Here is an 18,001-nt window from a genome sequence, read left to right on the forward strand (position 1 = left end):
TACCTGGTCAGGACACACATAATAAGAAGCCAGATTGAGTATTGGAGTAGATGCAATGTCATTTATAAAAACCGTTCTCACACTTTCAATTTCCCCTGACAATGAATGTTTTGTGTACTGTAGGTTAAATCCTATAAAAAACAGCATCCCAAGAGTTGTGTCAGGTAGAGATGGGATTTATGGCTCTTTTTCGGGATCCGGATCTTAGTGGCTCGTTCCTTTCAAAGAGCCGTTCTCCTCAAGGTAATTTTATCCAAACAACAACTGATTATTCTCCTGCTTCTAAAGACCGTTTTTGCCTCTATTTGGGGCAAACAATTGTGTTTTTTCCCAAATTGTATTACTCTGGTCGAGGTCACGAGCTTAAAATGAATGAGAAATGAACGAAATAACGGTCGAGTGGCTCCCCCAGCTGTGATCCGGTTCCCATCGTTCACTTCAGGGCAGTGTTAATTTCGTCAACCATGACTATGACTAAAATATTTCGTCAATGCCCTTTTTTGATTTTCGTCATCTAGACTAAGACTAAGACTAAATTGGGAAGGCAATGACTAAAATATGACTAAGACTAAAATAGATTTTCGTCATTGTGACTAAGACTAAGACTAAATTTTAAAAAGCTGACGAAATTAACACTGGTGTTAAATAAAATAGAGAAAAAGAGAACCAGTGTGTGAAGAAGTTTTATTCTGTACACAGTGTGATATATGTTAAAAAGAAAAGAAAAAGAAGCAGTGTGCAGACAAGGTTTATTCTGCCCAGTCAATGATATATGTTAAAAGTGTGTGGAGAAGTTCTGTAATGTACAGTGTTGACTAAAATGACGAAAATGACAAAAATTGACTAAGACTAAAATTGATTTTCGTGATTTAGACTAAGACTAAGACTTAATTGGGAAGGCAATGACTAAAATATGACTAAGACTAAAATTGATTTTCGTCATTGTGACTAAGACTACGACTAAATCAAAAAAAGCTGACAAAATTAACACTGCTTCAGGGAGCCATTCAAAAGAACCGGCTCGTTCATAAACGACACACCTCTAGTGTCAGGTAGGTGTATTTAAGTATCAATGTATTTAAATATCTAGAGATTAGATACATTGCGCATATTCTACTGCACTAACTGAACCCTCATGTACTGTACATGTGTATTCATGTAGATGTTTTTGACTGTCATGGTGTTCAAGTTGCCTTTTGCTAACACAATTGCCTGTTGCATTATTGCTCAGTGTTTTATTGCTACACAGAGTTAAACATTAAATGAACTCCACCAGACAAGAGCCGTCACACAACATAAATACGGTTATTTTACATGTGTTAGCTTAGCACTTGGAATGGACACATCTCACTGCCTGTATTGGTAGAAACCTGTAAAAATCAAGGTCTCTGCAACTAGAAATAAACACTTCATTAGCTGGAGAGGAGCCAACAGGAAAAACATCAGATTTAGAATAGATACATAATGCTCAGAGCTGCCTATTTATTAAAACAGATTCAGTAGTATGGAGGCCTATTGAATCAGTAGTGTGTAGGGCTATTTGTGTTATGTGCTCTTGTATAGGGTAGTCTATCAGTAGTACAGCCTATTGAATCAGTAGTGTGTAGGGCTATTTGTGTTATGTGCTCTTGTAGTCTATCAGTAGTACAGCCTATTGATTCAGCAGTGTGTAGGCCTATTGAATCAGTAATATGTAGGCCTACTGAATTAGTAGTGTGTAGGCCTGCATTCTAATTTTCTATGTCCACACCTACAGTCTAGAGTCTATGTCTGTCTGTATGGGAAAGTAAGAAACATCACTTAAATTCTTTGTATGACCAGTGCATGTTAAGACATTAACAATAAAACCGACTTGACTTGACTTGACTAAGAAAGAGGAGCCAGTGATCAAGCCTGATATCTTGAGTCCTGTGACGCCCTTCCTCTGTGGAGAAAACAAAGTCTCTGAGCTGTCAGCATACAGTAGGCAGATAAACTTCTACTGTAGGGGGCTTTTCCATGTTCATCAACCTGATTGCAAATGAGAAAATGTATTGAGCTTCTCTGAGATATTGAATAACCTTCAATGAGGTCTTGCCTCGCATGGTTTTTTTTTCAGACCTCATTGAGCTTTTTACGCCCTATAAACTATGAATCAAGTGAAAAGGGAGTATCAACAGAACACAACCTCACATGAGATCTTCTGTAATACACAGTTACCTTAAACATGCAAGTTTCTGCAATACCAACAGCAGCACACACTTTCACATTAGATCTAATGTAATACAGTTACCCATGACATGCTAGTCTATATAATATCAACGGCACACAACATACAGTTACCTATGAGCAAGTCTATATACTAATATCAACAGCACACAACATACAGTTACCTATGAGCAAGTCTATATACTAATATCAACAGCACACAACATACAGTTACCTATGAGCAAGTCTATATACTAATATCAACAACACGTTACCTATGAGCAAGTCTATAATATCAACGGCACACAGCATACAGTTACCTATGAGCAAGTGTTAGGGCTGTAACGATATTGTATCGAACCGAGAAATCGTGACACACAGAGTCACGATACTGTATCGTGATACAAGGAGGCAGTATCGTGATACACCCTGTCAAAGTTTTATTACCCATTTGTCCAGAAAGCAGCCTTATGATTTGATGTGATAGTGTTTCCAAACTTCAATGGAGATACATTTCAGAAATCGTGAGGTGTATCGAACTGTAGGTCAAAAATTGCGATACGAACCGAATCGTGGGTTGAGTGTATCGTTACAGCCCTAGCAAGTCTATATAATCTCAACAGCACACAACATACAGTTACCTATGAGCAAGTCTATATAATATCAACAGCACACAACATACAGTTACCTATGAGCAAGTCTATATAATATCAACAGCACACAGCTTCACATGAGATCTACTAGTGTGGCCTCCATTTTATGTAACTGCATGCAATATCAATAGCAGAAGAATTAGCCCCGCTGTCAAGCACACATTCACACAGCAAAGGATTAAAAAGAGAACACAGAACACATTACTTTTACTTCTACAAATGTAACAACACACCACAGATAGAGTTAAAATGTATGCTGTTCTTAACAAAATGAATGTCTTAGTTCAGAGTCCTGTTTGAAATACCATGAAAGTGTATTAAGCCAATTAAATGGTTCTACCCCAAACTACAAGCCATCAGATTTCAAGTTGGTCTCAACTCCCAACTATGTGTAGGCCTCAGAAAATACTCCCATGTGCGCTACTGTGTTAATCATTTGCTAAACATTATACTGTGGCTTTAAAGTCAGCCATAGGCCTAACCAGCGACCTAACCACCAGTGACAGAGCCTTCCACATAGCTGTTCCCACTCTTTGGAATACACTACCCCACCATATCCAAAGTGGCCCTTCACTGGCCATGTTCACAAAGCACCTCAAAACATATTTTCTCAGAGGCCTTTGGCTAGTCCCATAAGCACACACACATAGGCCTACACATGCATGCAAATGCACACCTACATTTAAACACCTTTAAAGACATGTTATATCTTGTGTCTTTTGAAATACATTACGTATATAAAACTAAACTGTTGTTGTTGACCACATGAGTGCACCCTGTGGACCCAAATAAGAGCAGTTGTGTTCTGTGTTTACACTGCTGGTTGCCTGGTTACCACCAGACCTAATCACAAGTGAGATTCAGATCGAAACGATTGTGTAGAACGTAAAGCAGTATGGGTGTTCCCAGGCTACACTGCTGGTGTTGTTCTGTCAAAACGAGCTGCTTCATTTTTAAGAAGTATCCTACCAGGAGCCTGTTAACAAAGCTCTTACCCTGAGCTCTAACTTCTAACTGTAGCACACTGTACTGGCTTGTAGCACACCTGGATATGCCATATTTATAATACACTGGTAAAAACAATATTTACTATTTTCCTATTTTCTAATGTCCTTTTAAGAAAATGATATTTTTTTCTCTACATTTTTTCTCTACAATTTCTTCCTGTTAGTGATGAAAATCTAAATCCTTCTGCATTTTCGGACAGGGGGCGTTTCACATTAAAAAAATTTTTTTAGAAGACCCATCCCCGCTGAGTTGCATGGATATACTATATTTTTTATTTTCTATTTTTATAGTAATAGGAATACTATACAGCATCTCCTCCACCAGCCCCTCGAGGGCTGTCTCCAATGTCCTGACGTCACGTACAGGCAGAGCCTCAAAACCATCATATACGGTACTCCACTGTGCTGTGTCCAATCAGCTTGTCTTTCCAAAGTCAAGGTCTAACCGTCATTTTAGTCAGACTTTTTAGTTCAGACATTTTTCTATCAACAGATCCTCAAGCCACCACCCGAAGTTCACGTTTGAGCTCTGTCCCAGTCCTTTATAGTTTTATGGCACCTCTATTATGACGCAGATACCACAAGCCTGATAACATGAGGGCAGCGTGAACACAACAACTAGCTCAACATGCTGTAGGCTACTTAATAATCAACATGCTGTAGGCTACTTTATAATCAACATACTGTAGGCTACTTTATAATCAACATACTGTATTCTACTTTATAATCAACATTCTGTAGGTTACTTTATAGTCAACATGCTGTAGGTTACTTTATAATCACCATACTGTATTCTACTTTATAATCAACATGCTGTAGGCTACTTTATAATCAACATGCTGTAGGCTACTTGATAATCAACAAGGCCACTATGGCTTTACTGACACCAACGCACTACACAACAACTAACTCAACATACTGTACTGTATAATCAACAAGCTCACTATGACTACTAGCATCAAAGCACATACTATACTCCTTAAATATCTACTGAAATGCACTTTGGCTGTAACATGGTGGTAGCCTACTTTAACTAGTAGAGTAAACAGCAAATATACTTTGTCAATAGAGTAGAGTAGAGCACTTTTATTAATCCCGAGGGAAATTAAGGTGTCCGACAGCTTACATAAATACATAAATACACAAATATACCAAACATACAAAGACCTACAAGTCCATCTCTGACCATCCCCCCTTGGTTTGATTTTACAACTGGACCACTGGTCCTAGCACTAGAATAGAGGAGTCCTTTATAGTTTTATGGCACCTCTATTATGACGCAGATACCACAAGCCTGATAACATGAGGGCAGCGTGAACACAACAACTAGCTCAACATGCTGTAGGCTACTTTATAATCAACAAGCTCAACATACTGTAGGCTACTTTATAATCAACATACTGTAGGCTACTTTATAATCAACATACTGTAGGTTACTTTATAATCAACATACTGTAGGCTACTTTATAATCAACTTGCTGTAGGCTACTTTATAATCAACAAGCTCACTACGACTCCTTAGATATTCACTTAAATATGTTGGCACTTTAACTATTAGACTGAACAGCAAATATACTTTTCAATATACAGTAGAGTAGAGTAGAGTAGAGTAGAGTAGTAGAGCAGAGTAGAGTAGAGTAGTAGAGTAGAGTAGAGTAGAGTAGTAGAGTAGAGTAGTAGAGTAGAGTAGAGTAGAGTAGAGTAGAGTAGAGTAGTAGAGTAGAGTAGAGTAGAGTAGAGTAGAGTAGTAGAGCAGAGTAGAGTAGAGTAGAGTAGAGTAGAATAGTAGAGTAGAGTAGAGTAGAGTAGAGTAGAGTAGAGTAGAGTAGAGTAGAGTAGAGTAGTAGAGTAGAGTAGAGTAGAGTAGAGTAGAGTAGAGTAGTAGAGTAGAGTAGAGTAGAGTAGAGTAGAGTAGTAGAGTAGAGTAGAGTAGAGTAGTAGAGCAGAGTAGAGTAGAGTAGAGTAGAGTAGAGTAGAGTAGAGTAGAGTAGTAGAGTAGAGTAGAGTAGAGTAGAGTAGTAGAGTAGAGTAGAGTAGAGTAGAGTAGAGTAGTAGAGTAGAGTAGAGTAGAGTAGAGTAGTAGAGTAGAGTAGAGTAGAGTAGAGTAGTAGAGTAGAGTAGAGTAGAGTAGAGTAGAGTAGTAGAGTAGAGTAGAGTAGAGTAGAGTAGAGTAGAATAGTAGAGTAGAGTAGAGTAGAGTAGAGTAGAGTAGAGTAGAGTAGAGTAGAGTAGAGTAGTAGAGTAGAGTAGAGTAGAGTAGAGTAGAGTAGAGTAGTAGAGTAGAGTAGAGTAGAGTAGAGTAGAGTAGTAGAGTAGAGTAGAGTAGTAGAGTAGTAGAGTAGAGTAGAGTAGAGTAGAGTAGAGTAGAGTAGAGTAGAGTAGTAGAGTAGAGTAGTAGAGTAGAGTAGAGTAGTAGAGTAGAGTAGAGTAGTAGAGTAGAGTAGAGTAGAGTAGAGTAGAGTAGAGTAGAGTAGAATAGTAGAGTAGAGTAGAGTAGAGTAGAGTAGAGTAGAGTAGAGTAGTAGAGTAGAGTAGAGTAGAGTAGAGTAGAGTAGAGCACTTTTATTAATCCAGAGGGAAATTAAGGTGTCCAACAGCTTACATAAATACACAAATATACAAATTATATACAAAGACCTACAAGTAATACACATTATTGCACATTGTGGTAAACATACAGTATAGCACACATTTGTGTACAGCAATTAGTCTTGCCTTCCTCTATGTTTACCTCATGGCTCCACTACCCCGCCCCCCTTCTCTCTATCTCTCTCTCTCTCTCTCTCTCTCTCTCTCTCTCTCTCTCTCTCTCTCTCTCTCTCACACACACACACACTTCACGTCCAATCAGTCAAGGGGGCACACACACACACACACACACACGCGCGCGCACACACAAACACCCACGCTCACACAGCTTACATAAATACAAAACATACACTCAGACCTAATACACAGTATTGCACATTGCAGTTAACATGTAGCAAATTAAACATTTAAGTACAGCAATCAATCTTCCATCACACACACACACACACACACGCACGCACGCACGCACGCACGCACGCACGCACACACACACACACACACACACACACACACACACACACACACACACACACACACACACACACACAATTGTCCTAGTCCCTCACTACAATTCCCTCACTAGTGATCACTGTAAATCTCCTCACAGCAGGTGAAAGACCTTCATGGCCATAACAAGGATTTGATATCTAACACTGCTCTCATGATCTCTGCTGATCACACTGTTCAAAACAAAACACTTCAAAAACATGTCAAACTTTGCAAACAAATAATTCCAACATGACATGAACAATTAGTAGAAATGGAATACAGTAAGTTATAATCATTCTCTTATGCACCTAAAATCATGAAAATCATTTAAGTCAGCAGTAAAATCAGTAGACTGATATTCAGGGTTCCTGAGCGTTTTGGCTGAGCCCGGGAAAAAATACACTACTCAATACACACAATGTAGTGGGGACCCAATTCTGGGCCCACTCTCACCCTGGGCCTAGGAAAACTGACCCCCCTGTCGACTCCCCTGTTGATATTGCTTCATGCTCATGTTTTGAATGCAATTGTGCCCAATCCAAAACATATCTATGCAGATACTTCAAAAATCAGCTCTTAATCAGTAAAGAAACAAGCCTATATTAACCCCTTAAGACGCGGCTTTATACATTTGTTGTTACCAGTATGGCAATGACCAAGTCGTAGTGCATTACTAAAGGGCCTGTGTTGTGTCATAGTATTGTAGTGCTATGGTAGTTACATTTCAATGACTATTACAGCGTGCCACTGGAGGTACGACGCGCATTAAGGGGTTAATAATCTTCTTAATCAGTAACTAAACAAGCCTATTTCCTGCCAGTAAAGAAGAGCCAAAGACCATCAGCAGTCATCTCTAGACATTTGGAAGCAGCTCTACTGTAACATGCAGTTAACTATGATGTGGAAATGTATATTACCAACAGCACACAACTTCATATGAGATCTACTGTAACATGCAGTTAACTATGGTGTGGAAATGTATATTACCAACAGCACACAACTTCATATGAGATCTACTGTAACAATGAACTGACACTGTATGCAGGTAGCCTATCTATGACATGCAGCTAGAGTATATACAACACCAACAGCACACACCTTCACATGAGGTAGGCTATACATGCAGTTAACTATGACATGCAAGTAAAATACCAACAGCACACGACTTCACATGAGGTAGGCTATACATGCAGTTAACTATGACATGCAAGTAAAATACCAACAGCACACGACTTCACATGAGGTAGGCTATGCATGCAGTTAACTGTGACATGCAGCTACAGTAGGTTATATGCAATACCAACAGCACACATCTTCACATGAGGTCTGCTGTACCCAGCAGTTAACTGTGGCATGCAACTATAACACCAACAGCACACGACTTCACATGAGCTCTACTGTTGTGCAGCAGCATAAATACATTACATTACATTACATGACATGACATGACATCACATTACAATAGTACATGTGGCAGATACTTTTATACAAAGCGACTTACAACCGGCATACAACATCAACAGCACACAATATCACATGAGCTAAACTGTGCCCTGCAGTCAGGGCTCTAAATTAACCTTTTTCATAAATGGCTAGTAGATATTCATCTTATTTGCCAAACACACACTCACTAATGGGTTGAGGAGGCTAGTAAGTTGGTCTTCTCTACCAGCCAAACTGAAATGTAGCCAGCATTTGGCCTTCATTTTAACTATGACATACTACTATAATACCAACAGCTCACAACTTCAGCTCTACTGTGTCCTGCAGTTATCTAGTATGCAGCTGTAATACCAATACTGTGCCATGCAGTTATCTAGTATGCAGCTGTAATACCAATACTGTGCCCTGCAGTTATCTAGTATGCAGCTGTAATACCAATACTGTGCCCTGCAGTTATGCAGCTGTAATACCAATACTGTGCCATGCAGTTATCTAGTATGCAGCTGTAATACCAATACTGTGCCATGCAGTTATGCAGCTGTAATACCAATACTGTGCCATGCAGTTATGCAGCTGTAATACCAATACTGTGCCATGCAGTTATGCAGCTGTAATACCAATACTGTGCCATGCAGTTATGCAGCTGTAATACCAATACTGTGCCATGCAGTTATCTAGTATGCAGCTGTAATACCAATACTGTGCCATGCAGTTATGCAGCTGTAATACCAATACTGTGCCATGCAGTTATCTAGTATGCAGCTGTAATACCAATACTGTGCCATGCAGTTATGCAGCTGTAATACCAATACTGTGCCATGCAGTTATCTAGTATGCAGCTGTAATACCAATACTGTGCCATGCAGTTATCTAGTATGCAGCTGTAATACCAATACTGTGCCCAGCAGTTATCTAGTATGCAGCTGTAATACCAATACTGTGCCATGCAGTTATCTAGTATGCAGCTGTAATACCAATACTGTGCCATGCAGTTATGCAGCTGTAATACCAATACTGTGCCCTGCAGTTATGCAGCTGTAATACCAATACTGTGCCCTGCAGTTATCTAGTATGCAGCTGTAATACCAATACTGTGCCCTGCAGTTATCTAGTATGCAGCTGTAATACCAATACTGTGCCATGCAGTTATCTAGTATGCAGCTGTAATACCAATACTGTGCCCTGCAGTTATCTAGTATGCAGCTGTAATACCAATACTGTACCATACAGTTAAATAATTACAGTATGCAGCTGTAATACCAATACTGTGCCATGCAGTTATCTAGTATGCAGCTGTAATACCAATACTGTGCCATGCAGTTATCTAGTATGCAGCTGTAATACCAATACTGTGCCATGCAGTTATGCAGCTGTAATACCAATACTGTGCCATGCAGTTATCTAGTATGCAGCTGTAATACCAATACTGTGCCATGCAGTTATCTAGTATGCAGCTGTAATACCAATACTGTGCCATGCAGTTATCTAGTATGCAGCTGTAATACCAATACTGTGCCATGCAGTTATCTAGTATGCAGCTGTAATACCAATACTGTGCCCAGCAGTTATCTAGTATGCAGCTGTAATACCAATACTGTGCCATGCAGTTATCTAGTATGCAGCTGTAATACCAATACTGTGCCATGCAGTTATGCAGCTGTAATACCAATACTGTGCCATGCAGTTATCTAGTATGCAGCTATAAAACCAACAGTAAACAACTTCACATGAGATCTACTGTGCCATTCAGTTAACTAACTACAGTATGCAGCTGTAATACCAATACTGTGCCATGCAGTTATGCAGCTGTAATACCAATACTGTGCCATGCAGTTATCTAGTATGCAGCTGTAATACCAATACTGTGCCATGCAGTTATCTAGTATGCAGCTGTAATACCAATACTGTGCCATGCAGTTATCTAGTATGCAGCTGTAATACCAATACTGTGCCATGCAGTTATCTAGTATGCAGCTGTAATACCAATACTGTGCCATGCAGTTATCTAGTATGCAGCTGTAATACCAATACTGTGCCACGCAGTTAAATAATTACAGTATGCAGTTACGATACCAATACTGTGCCCTGCAGTTATCTAGTATGCAGCTGTAATACCAATACTGTGCCATGCAGTTATCTAACTACAGTATGCAGCTGTAATACCAATACTGTGACCTGCAGTTATGCAGCTGTAATACCAATACTGTGCCATGCAGTTATGTAGTATGCAGCTGTAATACCAATACTGTGCCCTGCAGTTATGCAGCTGTAATACCAAACGGTGCCATGCAGTTATCTAGTATGCAACTATAATACCAATACTGTGCCATGCAGTTATGCAGCTGTAATACCAATACTGTGCCATGCAGTTATCTAGTATGCAGCTGTAATACCAATACTGTGCCCTGCAGTTATCTAGTATGCAGCTGTAATACCAATACTGTGCCATACAGGTATCTAGTATGCAACTGAAATACCAATACTGTGCCATGCAGTTATGCAGCTGTAATACCAATACTGTGCCATGCAGTTATGCAGCTGTAATACCAATACTGTGCCATGCAGTTATCTAGTATGCAGCTGTAATACCAATACTGTGCCATGCAGTTATGCAGCTGTAATACCAATACTGTGCCCTGCAGTTATGCAGCTGTAATACCAATACTGTGCCATGCAGTTATCTAGTATGCAGCTGTAATACCAATACTGTGCCATGCAGTTATCTAGTATGCATCTGTAATACCAATACTGTGCCATGCAGTTATTTAACTACAGTATGCAGCTGTAATACCAATACTGTGTCATGTAGTTATGCAGCTGCAATACCAATACTGTGCCCTGCAGTTATCTAGTATGCAGCTGTAATACCAATACTGTGCCCTGCAGTTATCTAGTATGCAGCTGTAATACCAATACTGTGCCATGCAGTTATCTAGTATGCAGCTGTAATACCAATACTGTGCCATGCAGTTATCTAGTATGCAGCTGTAATACCAATACTGTGCCATGCAGTTATCTAGTATGCAGCTGTAATACCAATACTGTGCCATGCAGTTATCTAGTATGCAGCTGTAATACCAATACTGTGTCATGCCGTTATGCAGCTGTAATACCAATACTGTGCCATGCAGTTATCTAGTATGCAGCTGTAATACCAATACTGTGCCCTGCAGTTATGCAGCTGTAATACCAATACTGTGCCATGCAGTTATGCAGCTGTAATACCAATACTGTGCCATGCAGTTATCTAGTATGCAGCTGTAATACCAATACTGTGCCCTGCAGTTATCTAGTATGCAGCTGTAATACCAATACTGTGCCCTGCAGTTATCTAGTATGCAGCTGTAATACCAATACTGTGCCATGCAGGTATCTAGTATGCAGCTGTAATATCAATACTGTGCCATGCAGTTATGCAGCTGTAATACCAATACTGTGCCCTGCAGTTATGCAGCTGTAATACCAATACTGTGCCCTGCAGTTATCTAGTATGCAGCTGTAATACCAATACTGTGCCCTGCAGTTATCTAGTATGCAGCTGTAATACCAATACTGTGCCATGCAGTTATGCAGCTGTAATACCAATACTGTGCCCTGCAGGTATCTAGTATGCAGCTGTAATACCAATACTGGGCCATGCAGTTATCTAGTATGCAGCTGTAACAATTGTTGTGCCATACAAATGTAATACCAACAGCACACTACTTTACATGGACTCAACCACTCTTGCATGCAGTTATTGCATGCAGTTATAATACTAATAGCACACAACTTCACATGAGTTCTAATGTAACGTGTAATTAATTATGATATGCAAGAGTATAAAATACCATCAGCATACTGCTTTACATGGACTCAGATACATATGTGGAAATAATATTTACACACACCTCCACATGAGCTCTAGCCTACTAGAGAGCCCTGCAGGTAACTATGACATGATTCAAGGATTCAAGGATTCAAGAGTTCATTGTCATTGTCAAAAAATGTGTTTGGGGTACAATACTTAGTAGCAGCAGGTTTTCAAGTAAAGTGAATAAGAGGTAAAAGTGTCACCAGTGCTTGACCCCCCACCCCCCCCCCCCCCCCTCCATCCCACTTAATATGCATCAGAGATTAAGTGCATACCCCCCCCCCCCCCTCCTCAATCACACACGCACACCACGCACACACACACCACACACACACACCACACACACACACACACACACACACACACACACACACACACACACACACACACACACACACACACACACACACACACACACACACACACACAATCACACACAATCACACACACACACACACAGTGTACATAATACCAAGAGCATACATGGGCTCACATGTGACATGCGAAATAATATTTACACACAACTTCCCACGAGCTCTTCTACTGAGCTCTGCTGTTAACTATGACATGCAACTATAATACCAACATCACACTACCTCACATGAGCTCTACTGCTCTACCATGCAGTCACCATGTATGCAGCATCATACAGTATATATACTAGCACACTACTTCACATGAGCTCTACTACTCTACCATGCAGTCACCATGTATGCAGCTACAGTATATATACTAGCACACTACTTCACATGAGCTCTACTACTCTACCATGCAGTCACCATGTATGCAGCATCATACAGTATATATACTAGCACACTACTTCACATGAGCTCTACTACTCTACCATGCAGTCACCATGTATGCAGCATCATACAGTATATATACTAGCACACTACTTCACATGAGCTCTACTACTCTACCATGCAGTCACCATGTATGCAGCTACAGTATATATACTAGCACACTACTTCACATGAGCTCTACTACTCTACTATGCAGTCACCATGTATGCAGCATCATACAGTATATATCCCTTGTGTTGTGTTCGTAAGCTGCATACACCTGTGGTGTTCGGGTCATTTTTGACCCGTGATAACAAAACTCAGCCATAAAATACCCAAAAACACTAGTTATCATCAAATATTGTTTTTCATCTCATGGCTAACTTGGTATGTATTCATATCCATGGGAATATTACTATTCATCTTTTTGACTTTACTGGTCTTTTATCTTACATTATGCAAATCGTTTTTGATGACCAAAACTATCAAAATCTGCATAAATTCACTATTAATACCTCCTAAAGTGATACAATTAGTGATTATGTTGTCCATGTATTACAGCTGATATGAGAGTACAACAACTCCCAAATTTATTTTATTGGTTTTTCTCTAATATTGAAAAATATCATCAATAGTGGCATTTGTGGTGCTGAGGTCCAAACCAACCCAAAGAGATGTATAGCAGGATAAAGGCCAAATGTCAACTAAATTAGTTTTTCAGTGCATAAAATCAATGTTTAAATATGTTGACTTGGTGTTTTTCAATATTTATATGATTTTAGTGTGGTAAATATACAAAATAACAATTCTGTCCCAGTCACAGCTATTCCACCAATCTAATGCAAAGATATTGGAAATGAACACATCAATTAACATGAAAAAAGTCACACTATTCATCTGAATCCCCTATGCCATGAACATGGACCATTATGACATTGCCACATCAACTTTATAGAAAGTATAAGACCAGTTCTACATGTTTGGGTGCCATTATGAATTTTTGATACGTTTTTTGGAAAAAATAATGTGCAAAAATGTATTTTGCAAACAAATGTGCAATAAATCTCATTATATAATGCAGAAATGGATTCCCTGACCATGAAAAAATATGAGTAGACACCAGAAATACATCTGTACTCCTTTCACAACAGGAGATATGACGTATTGTAGTGTATGGGACTGTCCGGCGGCCATATTGGATTTGGAATATGAAAAAGCTGACAAACATTTTTTCAGGCAAGAAATATATTTTCCTCACCATAAATCACCAAACTAAAGACAAGGGGCAACCAACAGCTTTTCAGAAATGCATACAACAGCCAAAAATCTATGCCGGGTCAATTTTGACCCTGAACACCACAGATGTAACTTTTTTTTTTTGGACCTTTAAAATTTACTAAAATGATAAAACATATTTTTTGTGTGTTGCAATGATTGTGACTGAGGATTAGATGAAGCCTTATTCCAAGAAAATAAAGGAAAGTGTGTTTTTTTTCACACTAAAACTTGAAAACGGGTCAAAAATGACCCGAACACAACATAAGGGATATACTAGCACACTACTTCACATGAGCTCTACTACTCTACCATGCAGTCACCATGTATGCAGCATCATACAGTATATATACTAGCACACTACTTCACATGAGCTCTACTACTCTACCATGCAGTCACCATGTATGCAGCATCATACAGTATATATACTAGCACACAACTTCACATGAGCTCTGCTCCCCTACCATGCAGTCACCATGTATGCAGCATCATACAATATCAACAGCATACAACTATGAACACAAACCAGGATTTCCCCCCAGCACTTTAGGCCTTTATTTAAGGCGACCCTCGAGACCCTGGCCTACATTTACACTCACATGGCAAGTGGTTGACAACATAACACACAGACACAGAACCTTTGTGTCCTACCATGGGGACCGCCTCAGTCATGCACTATATCTCATTTTCTATACCAATGTGAATCTTTTTAATGCTTTTCTAAACCTACTGTATCATTCACATCAATGCATTTTGTAGGCTTTTACCATTTTTCCTCCACGTAGCAGGTGACAAAATATCACAAAGTGTGTTGTTATTTGTGTCCTACCATGAGGACCCCCTCAGTCAGGCAATATACTATATCTCATCTTCTATGTGACTATCTTCAATGCATTTCTTAGGCGATCATTATATTTTTTCTACGTATCCCCTGCAGTGTGCTGATGGACCCCTGGTGGTCCACGTACCCCAGGTTGGGAATCACTGCACTGTATGTACTGTAGCCCAACACAATACCAACAATGTCCTTCTGTCTTAGTCTCTCTCTCCTGTGTTCACCTCTCTCTCTCTCTCTCTCTCTCTCTCTCTCTCTCTCTCTCTCTCTCTCTCTCTCTCTCTCTCTCTCTCTCTCTCCTGTGTTCACCTCTCTCTCTCTCTCTCTCTCTCTCTCTCTCTCTCTCTCTCTCTCTCTCTCTCTCTCTCTCTCTCTCTCTCTCTCTCTCTCTCTCTCTCTCCAATGTCCTCCTCTCTTAGTCTCTCTCTCCTGTGTTCACCTCTCTCTCTCTCTCTCTCTCTCTCTCTCTCTCTCTCTCTCTCTCTCTCTCTCTCTCTCTCTCTCTCTCTCTCTCCAATGTCCTCCTCTCTTAGTCTCTCTCTCCTGTGTTCACCTCTCTCTCTCTCTCTCTCTCTCTCTCCTGTGTTCACCTCTCTCTCTCTCTCTCTCTCTCTCTCTCTCTCTCTCCCTCTCTCTCTCTCTCTCCTGTGTTCACCTCTCTCTCTCTCTCTCTCTCTCTCCAATGTCCTCCTCTCTTACTCTCTCTCTCCTGTGTTCACCTCTCTCTCTCCCTCTCTCTCCTGTGTTCATCTTTCTCTCTCTCTCTCTCTCTCTCTCTCTCTCTCTCCCTCCTGTGTTCACCTCTCTCCCTTAGTCTCTCTCTCCTGTGTCCACACACCCCCCCCCCCCCCTCTACACACCATGGTGGGAGTGTTACTGGTGCCGTGGCTGTGTGTGTTTGGGGTCCTCTGTCTGCTGCTGGGGAGTCGTTGCCCCAAAGGCCACAAACAAACATTTGGGCGTGCATGACCATGGGGACCCAGATCTGATTCTGGCCTGGGTCGTTTCCAATCCCTGCCCCATCTCTCTCTCACACACTCTCGACTGTCATACTCTCCACTGTCTTCTCTTCTACAAGACAAAAAGCCCCTGTACAAGAAGTAGGCCTAAAGTCAGCTTTTATTGTCACTTTCCTCATATGCACAAGTCATACAAGGAAAATGAAATCATGTTGTAACAGATGACAGGTAACAGTAATGGACTGGTAACAATAGGTGTCTAAAAAAGAAATGTAGGCCTACTGTCAGTCACAAGACATACAGTCAGTCCACTGTATGTCAATCCACCCTTAAGTAATACCTTTAAGGTGACAGTGAAAACAACGACACAGAGCATTTTACACAATGCAGTCACACTGACAAACTCTGTCGATTAAGAAATGTCCAGTTGGTGGTGCGGTGGCACTGTAAGACCCCTCACATTTGGCCCTTGCATGCCCACGGGGACCCAGATCTGACTTCTGTCTTTTCCCAGCCCTGCCCAGGGGCGCTGCCAGAAATGTTGGGCCCCATGGAAGATTAAAATTTTGGGCCCCCTTAAGGGCCCCTGTCAGTGCTTGGGCCCCCCTTAAGGGCCCCTGTCAGTGCTTTGGCTCTTAGAATCTGTACCACTTTCCCCCCCTAGCGGCCCCCATGGCCCTGCCCCATCTCTCTCTAACTCACACTCTCTTACTGTCATAACTCTCGACTGCCTGTCTGTCTCGACTGTCTGTCCTATATATTGTATGTACACGTATGTCTTCCTGTCATACCTCGTGTCTATCTGTCCGATAAAATGACCCAGATCTGACTTCTGTCATTTCCCAGCCCTGCCCCATCTCTCTCTAACTCACACTCTCTTACTGTCATAACTCTCGACTGCCTGTCTGTCATTTATATTGTCTGTATGTCTCTCCTTTGTAATGTATGTATGTAATAAAATACATGAACGTCAAATGTGTCAGTCCAACAGAAATGTGCAATAGGACACCAAAAGGACAACAAAGTAACAGGACATTTAATACTCGGTGCGTTAACCCCAAACTATAAAGAGCAATTATATTTGAAGTTTGGCCAAAACTATCTGTAGGCCTCAGAATAGATTCACATACAGTATTCTTTTCCCATCATTTATCAAACATACTGAAGCTTGACGTCAGTCGCCCTTACCTGAACCAATCCAGACGTGGCACTGGCTCCTTACGACATGTTCAGTTAGGAGAGAAGTCGATCAAGAAGTAACCTGAAGCGTACCAGAAAACTGGACCCTTCCTGCAGAACAACAACTTCAATCTGGCCAAAGGACTCCAGAGATAATGTGACTGTTTATGATATCCCCACGCTGTAACCTGTAGCCTAATATGGGTCCAGAGTTAATGTTTTACAATGAACTGAAGCATTTTTGCTGCATGTTTGTTGGTATGCCAATACAAGCACAGCAGAAAATATTGTATCTGTACTTTTATTTTTTGGAAAAATATGGACCAAAGAACCATCCACCTATTTGTCTTGAAGAAATAATACCAATATGAACTAATTGACTGGCTTCTTCATTGGTTTGATTCGGCCGGATGTTAATGGTTTCTCCACAGCGAGGTGGTTGTATATTACACACGCTTACAGTGATGGAAAGTATTTAGATACTGCATGATTGCTATTTATGGAAATATATGAACCAGTGTGCATCTGTTTGTTGTAAATAAACACCACAACACTCCAGTACTGACTCAGGCCTTTTCATTGGTCTGACTCGACCACATGCTGCTGGTTACTCCACTAGATGGCAGTCTATCACACACAGACGTGTGCACGCGCACGCGCACGCGCACACACACGCGCGCACACACACACACACACACACACACACACACACACACACAGCCTCAGAAAAGCCACTAGCAGAGAAGTGTG

Source organism: Engraulis encrasicolus, chromosome 23 (assembly GCF_034702125.1).
Source record: "Engraulis encrasicolus isolate BLACKSEA-1 chromosome 23, IST_EnEncr_1.0, whole genome shotgun sequence".
In the NCBI taxonomy this organism is placed as follows: domain Eukaryota; kingdom Metazoa; phylum Chordata; class Actinopteri; order Clupeiformes; family Engraulidae; genus Engraulis; species Engraulis encrasicolus.